At 43.8% G+C, this 12,371-nt stretch overlaps 2 long non-coding RNA genes across 2 annotated transcripts; both read left to right on the top strand.

Moving 5' to 3' along the window:
* Window positions 1-301: 301 nt before the first annotated feature.
* On the top strand, window positions 302-8,703 carry LOC133484964 (uncharacterized). Its single transcript, XR_009790556.1, has 5 exons — window positions 302-417; window positions 579-654; window positions 5,721-5,850; window positions 5,933-6,070; window positions 8,280-8,703. It is a non-coding gene; the product is annotated as an uncharacterized LOC133484964 (long non-coding RNA).
* Window positions 8,704-9,150: 447 nt separating this feature from the next.
* LOC133485185 (uncharacterized) lies at window positions 9,151-11,702 on the top strand. Its single transcript, XR_009790634.1, has 2 exons — window positions 9,151-10,850; window positions 10,935-11,702. It is a non-coding gene; the product is annotated as an uncharacterized LOC133485185 (long non-coding RNA).
* The last annotated feature ends 669 nt before the right edge of the window (window positions 11,703-12,371 follow it).

Genomic DNA, 12,371 nt, shown 5'->3' with positions numbered 1-12,371 from the left:
ACTGCTCTGAATCCTGGCTTTGAATTGACCTGTCACAGTTGATCTTAAATTGATTATTAAAATCTTTTCCAACTTTTCCAGTGGTTCAGTGTTTTGCATTTGGGTCCTTTAACACACTCGCCTCGTGTCAGTACACTCTCACACTGATGGCACCATCAACAGAGCCTTGAAGGTGAAGTAAAGCTTGGTTTTTGCTTGACGCATGTATGTTCTGTGTGGAAATGAGACATGGAATCAGGCCAACAAAACATTTACAGCATTTATAGTCTGTGAGGCTCGCCCCCGCTGTTAGGTGATATTCTCCCAGACTGCAGGGGAAACCACGCCCCTCATCAGCATGCACCCACAAGACACCAGATGGCTTTCCCGTGGTCATCCTATAGCAAGTTTGCCATTTCCAGCATGTCACTTTCACCGGTAAGTAAAAAGTCGTGGCATTGTAGTTAAAAAGTTAGCAGCATTTACGTTGCATTTGATTGATTAGCTGCTTATTTAGCAAAAACTAGCTTTTATCAAATCTGTAAATACTCCACATTGTAGTAGAGGAAATGACATTTATTATATCCTTTATTGTTCAGTTCTCAAGCAGAGAGCACAGCTATTGGTGACCCCAGCCGACTACATCCACTGGCCGAGTACATCTCTGTATAGCAGGTACACCATGCACTGTATAATAGTCACATGTTTTGTACACACACATTTACACACAAACACATTTTAGAAACTGTAAATCCCAGGTGAAAGCAAATTGTGTCAACTAACACGATTTTGCTAAAGATTGTACCAAAACTTCCAATTTGTCGTGTAAACAAATGTTGAGGTGCTGCAAAATTATATTTTGTTACCATTTTTTTACAGCATCTTAGCTTAGTGAAAGAGCTGAACAAACTATTGACTTCTGCTTTCAAAATGAGTTATCCATCGATTTGTTGTGTATGTATAGGTAATATGATGAGCAAATTAAACATTTATTTCCAGTCATAACGGCCATCTGTAACTACAATGTGGCCCACGACAAAAATGTGTTTAACAACCCTGCGTGTAAATGTATGCGTACAAGAATAAAAACAGAAAAAAATTGTACCGTATTGTATTCATTGTTGTTGATGGGATGGGTATGGAGGAATTTTTTAAACGCCGGCGGCACGGTGGACCGACAGAGGTCAGTGGGTTAGTGTCAGCCTCACAGTTCTGAGGACCAGGATTCAATCCCCGGCCCCGCTTGTGTGGAGTTTGCATGTTCTCCCCGTGCCTGTGTGGGTTTTCTCCTGGCACTCCGGTTTCCTCCCACATCCCAAAAACATGCTTGGTAGGTTAATTGAATCAGAATCATCTTTATTTGCCAAGTATGTCCAAAAAACACACAAGGAATTTGTCTCCGGTAGTTGGAGCCGCTCTAGTACAACAATTGACAGAGAACACTTTTGAGACATAAAGACATTGACAAAAAACAGTCACTGAGCAATAAGGGGTTAATAGTTATCTGGTAATGCCGGTAAATTTTTTTTTTTTTAGACTCCACATTGCCCGTAGGTATGAGTGTGAATGTGAGTGCAAATGGTTGTTTGTTTGTATGTGCCCTGCGATTGGCTGGCAATCGGTACAGGGTGTACCCCGCCTCCTGCCCGATGATAGCTGGGATAGGTTCCAGCACGCCCGCGACCCAAGTGAGGAGAAGCTCTTGCTCTCTCTCTCTCTCTCTCTCTCTCTCTCTCTCTCTCTCTCTCTCTCTCTCTCTCCCTCTCTCTCTCTCTGTATTTATAAGAGGCCCATCCAAGTGTGATGGTGATTTTAACAACCCACTAAATTCAAGATAGCAATGCAGCCCTATGGGGGGCACAAGTCAGTGCAAACTGTAGGCCGGTCCCAAGCCCGGATAAATGTAGAGGGTTGCGTCAGGAAGGGCATCCGGCTTAAAACCTTGCCAAACAAATATGAGCGTTCATCCAAAGAATTCCATACCGGATCGGTTAACAACGTCCGCCACCGGCGCCGTCAACCTGCAGGGCGCTGTTGGAAATTCAGCTACTGTGGGTCGAAGTCGAAGTCAAAGAAGAAGAAGAAGAGGTGGAAAGCGGGTTCTTCGGCAGAAAGAGAAGAGGAAAACACAGAGCCTAGAACTGAATGTGGGGACTTTGAATGTTGGGACTATGACAGGAAAATCTCGGGAGTTGGTTGACATGATGATTAGGAGAAAGGTTGATATATTGTGTGTCCAGGAGACCAGGTGGAAAGGCAGCAAGGCTAGAAGTTTAGGGGCAGGGTTTAAATTATTTTACCATGGTCTAGATGGGAAGAGAAATGGAGTCGGGGTTATTTTAAAAGAAGAGTTGGCTAAGAATGTCTTGGAAGTGAAAAGAGTATCAGATCGAGTGATGAGGCTGAAATTTGAAATTGAGGGTGTTATGTGTAATGTGATTAGTGGCTATGCCCCACAGGTAGGATGTGACCTAGAGGTGAAAGAGAAATTCTGGAAGGAGCTAGATGATGTAGTTCTGAGCATCCCAGACAGAGAGAGAGTCGTAATTGGTGCAGATTGTAATGGACATGTTGGTGAAGGTAATAAGGGTGATGAAGAAGTGATGGGTAAGTACGGTATCCAGGAAAGGAACTTGGAGGGACAGATGGTGGTAGACTTTGCAACAAGGATGCAAATGGCTGTAGTGAACACTTTTTTCCAGAAGAGGCACGAACATAGGGTGACCTACAAGAGCGGAGGTAGAAGCACACAGGTGGATTACATCTTGTGCAGACGATGTAATCTGAAGGAGGTTACCAACTGTAAGGTAGTGGTAGGGGAGAGTGTGGCTAGACAGCATAGGATGGTGGTGTGTAAGATGACTCTGGTGGTGGGGTGGAAAATTAGGAAGACAAAGGCAGAGAAGAGAACCATGTGGTGAAAGCTGAGACAGGACGAGTGTTGTGCAGCTTTTCGGGAAGAGGTGATACAGGCTCTCGGTGGACGGGAAGAGCTTCCAGAAGACTGGACCACTGCAGCCAAGGTGATCAGAGAAGCAGGCAGGAGAGTACTTGGTGTATCTTCTGGCAGGAAAGGAGAGAAGGAGACTTGGTGGTGGAACCTCACAGTACAGGAAATCATACAAGGAAAACGGTTAGCTAAGAAGAAGTGGGACACTGAGAGGACTGAGGAGAGGCGAAAGGAATACATTGAGATGCGACACAGGGCAAAGGTAGAGGTGGCAAAGGCAAAACAAGAGGCATATGATGACATGTATGGCAGGTTGGACACTAAAGAAGGAGAAAAGGATCTATACAGGCTGGCCAGACAGAGGGATAGAGATGGGAAGGATGTGCAGCAGGTTAGGGTGATTAAGGATAGAGATGGAAATATGTTGACTGGTGCCAGCAGTGTGCTAGGTAGATGGAAAGAATACTTCGAGGAGTTGATGAATGAGGAAAATGATAGAGAAGGGAGAGTAGAAGAGGCAAGTGTGGTGGACCAGGAAGTGGCAATGATTAGTAAGGGGGAAGTTAGAAAGGCATTAAAGAGAATGAAAAATGGAAAGGCAGTTGGTCCTGATGACATTCCTGTGGAGGTACGGAAGCATCTAGGAGAGGTGGCTGTGGAGTTTTTGACCAGCTTGTTCAATAGAATTCTAGTGCGTGAGAAGATGCCTGAGGAATGGAGGAAAAGTGTACTGGTGCCCATTTTTAAGAACAAAGGTGATGTGCAGAGCTGTGGCAACTATAGAGGAATAAAGTTGATGAGCCACACAATGAAGTTATGGGAAAGAGTAGTGGAGGCTAGACTCAGGACAGAAGTGAGTATTTGCGAGCAACAGTATGGTTTCATGCCTAGAAAGAGTACCACAGATGCATTATTTGCCTTGAGGATGTTGATGGAAAAGTACAGAGAAGGTCAGAAGGAGCTACATTGTGTCTTTGTAGATCTAGAGAAAGCCTATGACAGAGTACCCAGAGAGGAACTGTGGTACTGCATGCGGAAGTCTGGAGTGGCAGAGAAGTATGTTAGAATAATACAGGACATGTACGAGGGCAGCAGAACAGCGGTGAGGTGTGCTGTCGGTGTGACAGAAGAATTTAAGGTGGACGTGGGACTGCATCAGGGATCAGCCCTGAGCCCCTTCCTTTTTGCAGTGGTGATGGATAGGCTGACAGATGAGGTGAGACTGGAATCCCCGTGGACCATGATGTTTGCAGATGACATTGTGATCTGCAGTGAAAGCAGGGAGCAGCTGGAGGAACAGTTAGAAAGATGGAGGCATGCACTGGAAAGAAGAGGAATGAAGATTAGCCGAAGTAAAACAGAATATATGTGCATGAATGAGAGGGATGGTGGGGGAAGAATGAGGCTACAGGGAGAAGAGATGGCAAGGGTAGAGGACTTTAAATACTTGGGGTCAACCGTCCAGAGCAATGGTGAGTGTGGTCAGGAAGTGAAGAAACGGGTCCAAGCAGGTTGGAACGGGTGGAGGAAGGTGTCAGGTGTGTTATGTGACAGAAGAGTCTCTGCTAGGATGAAGGGCAAAGTTTATAAAACAGTGGTGAGGCCAGCCATGATGTATGGATTAGAGACAGTGGCACTGAAGAGAAAACAGGAAGCAGAGCTGGAGGTGGCGGAAATGAAGATGTTGAGGTTCGCTCTCGGAGTGACCAGGTTGGATAAAATTAGAAATGAGCTCATCAGAGGGACAGCCAAGGTTCGATGTTTTGGAGACAAAGTTAGAGAGAGCAGACTTCAATGGTTTGGACACGTCCAGAGGAGAGAGAGTGAGTATATTGGTAGAAGGATGATGACGATGGAGCTGCCAGGCAAGAGAGCTAGAGGAAGACCAAAGAGAAGGTTGATGGATGTCGTGAGGGAAGACATGATGGCAGTTGGTGTTCGAGAGGAGGATGCAGGAGATAGGCTCTCATGGAAAAGGATGACGCGCTGTGGCGACCCCTAACGGGACAAGCCGAAAGGAAAAGAAGAAATTCAAGATAGCATTGCTAACTACTTCATCATCCTCATAGTTAATCAATATTAGTGTTTATCTCTTGTGTATATATATATATATATATATATATATATATATATATATATATATATATATATATATATATATATATATATATATATATATATATATATATATATATATATATATATATATATATATACACAAACAATATTTTATTATTGTAATTTCCATCCAGGCGGCACGGTGGACGACTGGTTAGAGCGACTGCCTCACAGTTCTGAGGTCCGGGGTTCAATCCCCGGCCCCGCCGGTGTGGAGTTTGCATGTTCCCCCCATGCCGATGTGGGCTTTCTCCGGGCACTCCGGTTTCCTCCCACATCCCAAAAACATGCATGGTAGGTTAATTGGCAACTCTAAATTGCCCGTAGGTGTGAATGTGAGTGCGACTGGTTGTTTGTTTGTATGTGCCCTGCGATTGGCTGGCAACCAGTTCAGGGTGTACCCCGCCTCCTACCCGATGATAGCTGGGATAGGCTCCAGCATGCCCGCGACCCTAGTGAGGAGAAGCGGCTCAGAAAATGGATGGATGGAGAATTTCCATCCATCCAACCATTTTCCGTACCGCTTATCCTCACTATCTCACCTGACTCTGGGCGAGAGACTAGGTACACCCTGTGTCATGAACTGTGCCCTGCAGTCCTTTTGCTGGAGCCTGGGTGGCGCTTCGCGCTCCTCTACCTCTCTCTCTCTCCCCCTCCCTCTCTCTCTTCACAGTAATCAGCCTCACCTCGGCCTTGCACCTGTCATCAATGAGCCCTCATCATCACCTGCAAATAAGCCTGCCAGATCCTGGAAACTCTCGCCAGAGTATTGCAGCTTGGGTACAATGGCTCCCCATCTCCAAGTAAGCTACTCAGTTCATTGTCATCGTTCTGACCTTCATGTTCTTCCTTTTCCTCAATGTTTCCTCTGTGTTCCTCGCCAAGTGGATATCTTCCACCTCGCCATCAAGCCAGCTGCCTGTCCTCATCACTGCCTGCCACGTATTCAAAACTGTGCACTGTCAAAGTCATCCCGACTGCTGGTGAGTCTACTGGAGGAACTAGCACAGCCTTACAGCCTAGGTTTGTACCTAAATATTTCACAATCCCGTCACAGATCAGCCACTGCTTTACTTACAGAATTTAAACACCGTACTGTATTACCAATACTAGCTTCTAAACTCATCACCAGGAATAAAATACTTTTTATGTGGTCATTACATCATTGTTGCAAAATTACGAATGTGTGCGCGCGCTCGATCCTTTTTTCCATTTCACTCTTATAAGAAACATCTAACCGTGGAAAGGTTTTAAAACTTTGTTATGAAGCTTGTAAATCTAATTTCCCTCATGGGATGAATAAAGTATTCATTCATCTATGTGGAGCAAGGTGCCAAATGGTTAGTACGTCCGCCTCACAGTTCTGAGGTTTAGGATTTGAATTTGAAAAAAAAATTCAGGTGCCCAACCAACCCTTAATTAACCAATAATTTCAAATTCAGTCTTTGTTCCACAATTTTGCCACCTCCAGTTTTGTGACAAAGTGTTTCAGGAGTCTGGGGGGGAGCAAAGAGTGGGAGAACTGAACAACAATATTTTCATGAGATGTTGTTCAACATTGTGGCAGAAGGAGTTAGCCATTTGGCATTGACTTGTGAGCATTACTACCACAGGCTTGTTTATTTTGTTTTTGTCACACCTGTTTAAATAGCTCTGTCCTCGACTGCCTACTTTGGCAGAGGTGAACTTTTTCTTTTTATTAAACCCACAATGCATAGCTTTTCCCCCAGTTTGTTATAGCATGTCACCCAGGAAATTGCATTAAAATTTTATTTTGGATTTCAAAATTAAAGCCAGTCATAGTTTGCCCAAATTATGTCAATGTCCCGACCCCTGATTTCAGACCAATTTATAGTGTTTTTGAGTGCTGCCTAAATGTAAAAATCATATTAAAAAAATACACAGAGCCATGTGTATTGCCTTCGGGAACCGCCCAACTCACACTGCACCCAAGTTACTCTTTTGGGCTGAGCCAGGCCAGGCCCCATGGGTGCCTTAGAGCCCCACCTCCAGGCCTGGCTCCAGTTTTTATACATTGTTTTTATACATCTTAGGATTCTTCTAAACCACGCTTTGTGAGTGCCTCACCTAGGACCTGTTTGCCATGGCTGACCGTGCCAGGGGCGTAAAGCTCCAGACATCTTAGCTCCTAGGATCACTGGGATACACAAACACCTCCACCACAAGAAGGTGACGGCTCAAGGAGGGGAGCATAAAGATATAGACACTATTTACAATCAAACAATTCACGGGTGTCGAAACATCCTTAATAGCCATTTTAACCTGTGTCATCATGTGTATATTATCAGGTCAAACATTCAAGGGTGTGTAAACTTTTAATTGGGGGCATTGGGGTCATTTCATTTGTCAAAATAACTTAAAAAGGGCTGGAAGATTGGTTAGCACATCTTGCCTCACAGTTCTGGGGACCAGGGTTCAAATCCCGCATGTGTGGAGTTGGCATGTTCTCCCCGTGCCTGGGTGGGTTTTCTCCGGGCACTCCGGTTTCTTCCCACAACCCAAAAACATGCATCGTAGCTTGATTGAAGACTCTAAATTGCCCGTAGGTGTGAATGTGAGTGCAAATGGTTGCTTGTTTCTTTATGCCCTGCGATTGGCTGGCGACCGGTTCAGGGTGTAGTCCCCCAGAACTGTGAGGCAGATGTGCTAACCAATCTTCCAGCCCTTTTTAAGTTATTTTGACAAATGAAATGAACTAATAATAAATGTATATATGTACACATACGTAGACACGTAAGTATACAGTGCATAGTGAGAAGCACAATCCCACTACTCCAGAATTTCCTTCGGGATCAATAAAGTGTCTATCTAATCCAAAGTACTTGCTTGTTAAAAGCTGCCTTTGCTTGATTTAGGCTGGTGAATTTTTTTTCAAAAACCTTAATGACATTACTTTTGTTTCAGAAGGCTGAGCATGTGCCCTCTCTGTTAGACAGACCAGGAGTAGAACTTTAATTTATTTTAGTGCTGGACATTGTGCATACTGTTCAACATTTTGACACTTTATAGCATGTGACAATATAAACATGTTTTGAGATTTAATTATAATCAAATCAGTGGTAAAGCTGTGATGCAGAGAAGAGATGCTGACCCTTTGTGACCACCTGTCATTTGTATTTTTACGTTTCCACAAAATGTTGCACTCCCTAGCGACATTCCCTGCGTCCTGTTTCCTATATGTCTGACCCTCCATTGTCCTGTTATCGTGCAGGTTTGTGTGCAGGCTGGACAGGGAGAGGATGTAAGCAGGACAGAGATGAAGGAGTTACAAAAGCGCGCTTGGAGATAATGGGAATTCATTTGGAAAAGACTGTGGACAATGACACTGTGTGTGTGAGTGTGTGTTTGTGCATGCACATGGATCATCAATGTCATGCACAAGTTTCTGGGGATTCTGGTGTGAAGGTGGCGACACATGCACGCACAAACGCACACGCATGCACACAATCCGTGGGTTTAACTGGGCTTGACAGGGCTAAAAAAACAATGGGTCATAGGGGGAAGTTAGGACATTTTTCTCACACGATAGAGGTTGTGTGGGCCAAACTGACTTTGTGTGCTGCAGGGATGTTTTTATGTTTTTTTATGTTTTTATAGTTATGTTATCTTTTTATTAATAAAAGCACTCAAACCCATATCCTGGAGTGTGACACGACAGAAAAGTACCACAAGAATACCTTTAATTTACAACAAATGCATTGGACACTTAAATATGTATCTTAACATCTTTTCGATGACTGGAAATGATTTGCTTTGTTGGAAAAAACAATAGGGTTCAAATGTAAGACATTCCAAATGACAAAATCGTAATTCAAGCGCTGTAAAGTAATGTAATCTTTCTATTCAGAACACTTGTAAGTAGACTAAACCACATATGAGTGTTGAAATAAATGTAATGTTGCCAGTAATAATAATAATAACAATAATAATAAAATTATTATTATATTTATTCAATACATTATAAAAGTCTGCAATTTGGAAGCAGGAAGGATTAAATGGAAGTCCACTGTAATGACAAATTTGAGATATATAAATATCTAGGGTAAAATGACACGAGATTTCAACTCAAGGCGCAGCGGCGCAATGGTAAACGCCCACCTTGACGCAGCGTAGTGTTTTGAACGGCACGAACACGGCATTCAAAATGCAGTGTGAAAAGGCTTTTACGGATACATGCACGCACGCACACACGGTGTGTGTCGAGTCCTCCGTTGAACCCCAGCGACTGCCTCTCCGAACACCTGGGGTTCGATCGAAACCAGGTTAAGAAACATTGCCCGAGATATTTAGATACTGTATCTCAAATTTGTCTCTCTTTGACCAAAGCACTGAGAAACCAACACGTTGAAGCTTCCTGTAGTTATATGCGCAACATACTGTTTTACTATAAGAAAATATGACAACATAATGCTGAACGTCTTAATGATTATTTATTAGGTCAAAGTGTCCCATGCCATGATTGCTAATGTGTAGTTAGTTATTATATTTGAACAGTTAACGCCCTGTTGGGCACGCTCTGGTAGCGTAATTGACCAAGAGCTCATTCTTTCACACACTACCTAAAATAATGGCTTCATTAAAAAAAACATCCATCCATCCATTTTCCACAGTACAACATAAATCAACAACAAATGTGACAGCTGAATAAAGTATGCATTCCAAGAACCATTGTTAACATACACAGAAACAACAACGACGTTTAACGTAACAATAAGGACGTTAATTTGTGCAAAACAAAAATAATAATAATAATCCACATTCCATTGTGGGAATCGTGCGGCTTGACGTCACATATGCTTGTTTTCTTTAGCATTAGCAGCTAGCTTTGTAAGCAATATAGTTATACGGCGACCGTGCGCTGTCTGGGCTTCCTGTACAGTACATTACAGTCTTGTTTAGTCAGTGTGGTGTTCTCAAGAATCAGTCTTGTAGTGTGTAATTACTACGCCCGATGGCCTGGTTGCCAGGTAACCTCCTCTTCCCCCCAACAACTGATAAACTCTGCATTCTTCTCTCCTGAACCTCAACTAGCCAGTTTGCTTTCATAAAAGACAGGAAACCTGGTTTGTATCATCTGGAGCCATAAACACTTCCTCATGACTTGCACAGCCTGGGGGTTGGCGGGGTTTTGAGGGTGGCAGTAAGTGATTGATGACTGCTGAACAATGGAACATGGCCAACCCACCCCCCAGTGGTGGTTAGAGACAATGCCTGCAGACATCAAAATAATGTTGAAGAGGTCTCACGTTTGTGCCAAGAACAGTAGTTTAGCACCTGCGCGAGAGTTATCACAATCGTTTGTTATTATGTTTCTTTCCTAAGTGTGGGAGAGTACAAAGTTGGGAGTATTTTAGATTAAGATATGAGTTTAACATCCACTTTTATGAGCCGAACTGAAGACAAAATTCAAGCCGATGGGTGTGGTCTTCTGCAGTTTCCCCGTCGTCCCTTAGACACGCCCCCTGGTTATTTAACCACTTCTCGCTCTCTTGTGTCTTACTTCTTGCCCCTCTCCTCCTGGCTAACATCCCTGCAGCTGTGGGGCGGCTTCGGCCAGCCCCTTCCCCTCCCCTTTCCTTTGTCCGTTGCCACCACGTGCGCGAGCGCCCGGCGGACCAAGACGACGCCGCCTTCCGATTAAAGAAGGCGACCATGCGGCTTCAATCATTTTCCCACCCTTGATCTGTTGGCAGAGCCTCAGTAAGCAACTACCGGCACTACCAGTCATGACCGCATTTGAGAGCAAGAGCGGGGCCCGAAACAAGTTCAAATGCAGGAAAAGGTGACAACAACTTTCTTTTTGCATCTTTTAATTTTTGTTTTTCCTTTTTATGCATCAACTAAACCTGTCTCCTTTCCTCCTGAGATGCTTGGAAAAAGACCATTCCCAGAGCCACCTGATCTACGTTCGAGAGTCGGGCTCGGCAGTCGTTGCCATAATGTACAAAATTAGTGCCTACTAATTTTGGGGTAAAATTCCAGCTTCATACAAGTTCCAGCTTTGTACGAGCTCAACACACTGTAACCAAGTAACGCTAAATTTTAGTCCAGCGACACACGAGTTCTAATTTTTCTTTACGTATGCCTATTTTCTTTCTATTACCATTATTATTATTTTCTTTTTGTATTAGAGTCTCTCTGTATGTTACCCCGTAGTTCCCCTTTTTGATTTAATTACATTTTCTATAAAATTCCACTTCATGTCATGCTTTGTGTGTGTTTGAGTTTAAGAGTGAAACCGTTGAAATGGAGAGCTCGTATTTCATTCAGGTAGCAGGCTTCTGAATTACTGAGATTGAGCCAGGTTTTTTTCGTCACTTTTCCTAAATTTTACACATACTGTACAAAAAGAGACGTGGTACCCCTTTTCGAGACAAAGATAGCTTTTAATGTTAAACACAGGCGTTACTTTCCGACGAATCTCATTTCCAAATTAATTTCGTTTTTATCCAAAATAGATATACGCTACACTGTATTTCTTTTTTAATTCACTTTATTTACCAATCGATCTATTTGACATGAAACTACATTCTTCTTCGTGTTATTTTCTTCACCTCTTTTTGATGTCTTATGTTTACATTGTAGTGTTGAGACTGAGATACCACAGTTGGATGAAATTATACATTTAAAATAAGATGACAAACTTGTGTTCCTCTTCTTTTAAATTGGAAATTTGAATTGGTAGGGAGTATACTTTGAATTCCACCGACACGCCTTCCCATGAGGAAACAGGGGTTGAGGTCACCAAGGTGGTAAAAAAGCTCCTCAGTAGCAAGATTCGACCAGAGTTCCTAAAGGCTCTGGATGTTGTGGGACTGTGCTGGTTGACACGCCTCTGCAACATCGTGTGGACATCGGGGACAGTGCCTCTGGGGGATCACACTCCTCAGCCTCCCTGGTAAGGTCTATTCAGGGGTGCTGGAGAGGAGGGTCCGTCGGGAAGTCGAATCTCAGATTCAGGAGGAGCAGTATGGTTTTTGTCCTGGCCGTGGCACAATGGACCAGCTCTATACCCTCGGCAGAGTCCTCAAGGGGGCATGGAAGTTCGTCCAACCAGTCTACGTGTCGGATTCGTTTTCGGTGAGGGTTGGACTCCGCCAAGGCTGCCCTTTTTCACCGATTCTGTTCATAACTTTTATGGACAGAATTTCTAGGCGCAGCCGAGGCGTAGAGGAGGTCCGGTTTGGTGGCCTCAGTATTGCATCTCTGCTTTTTGAGGATGATGTGGTTCTGTTGGCTTCATCAAGCCGTGATTGCCAACGCTCACTGGAGCGGTTCCCAGCCGAGTGTGACGTGACTGGGA

The sequence above is a fragment of the Phyllopteryx taeniolatus genome, chromosome 10 (assembly GCF_024500385.1).
Source record: "Phyllopteryx taeniolatus isolate TA_2022b chromosome 10, UOR_Ptae_1.2, whole genome shotgun sequence".
NCBI classification, from domain to species: Eukaryota; Metazoa; Chordata; class Actinopteri; order Syngnathiformes; family Syngnathidae; genus Phyllopteryx; species Phyllopteryx taeniolatus.
Note: the sequence above shows the minus strand (reverse complement) of the source record. Positions and strands in the feature narration are given on the sequence as shown.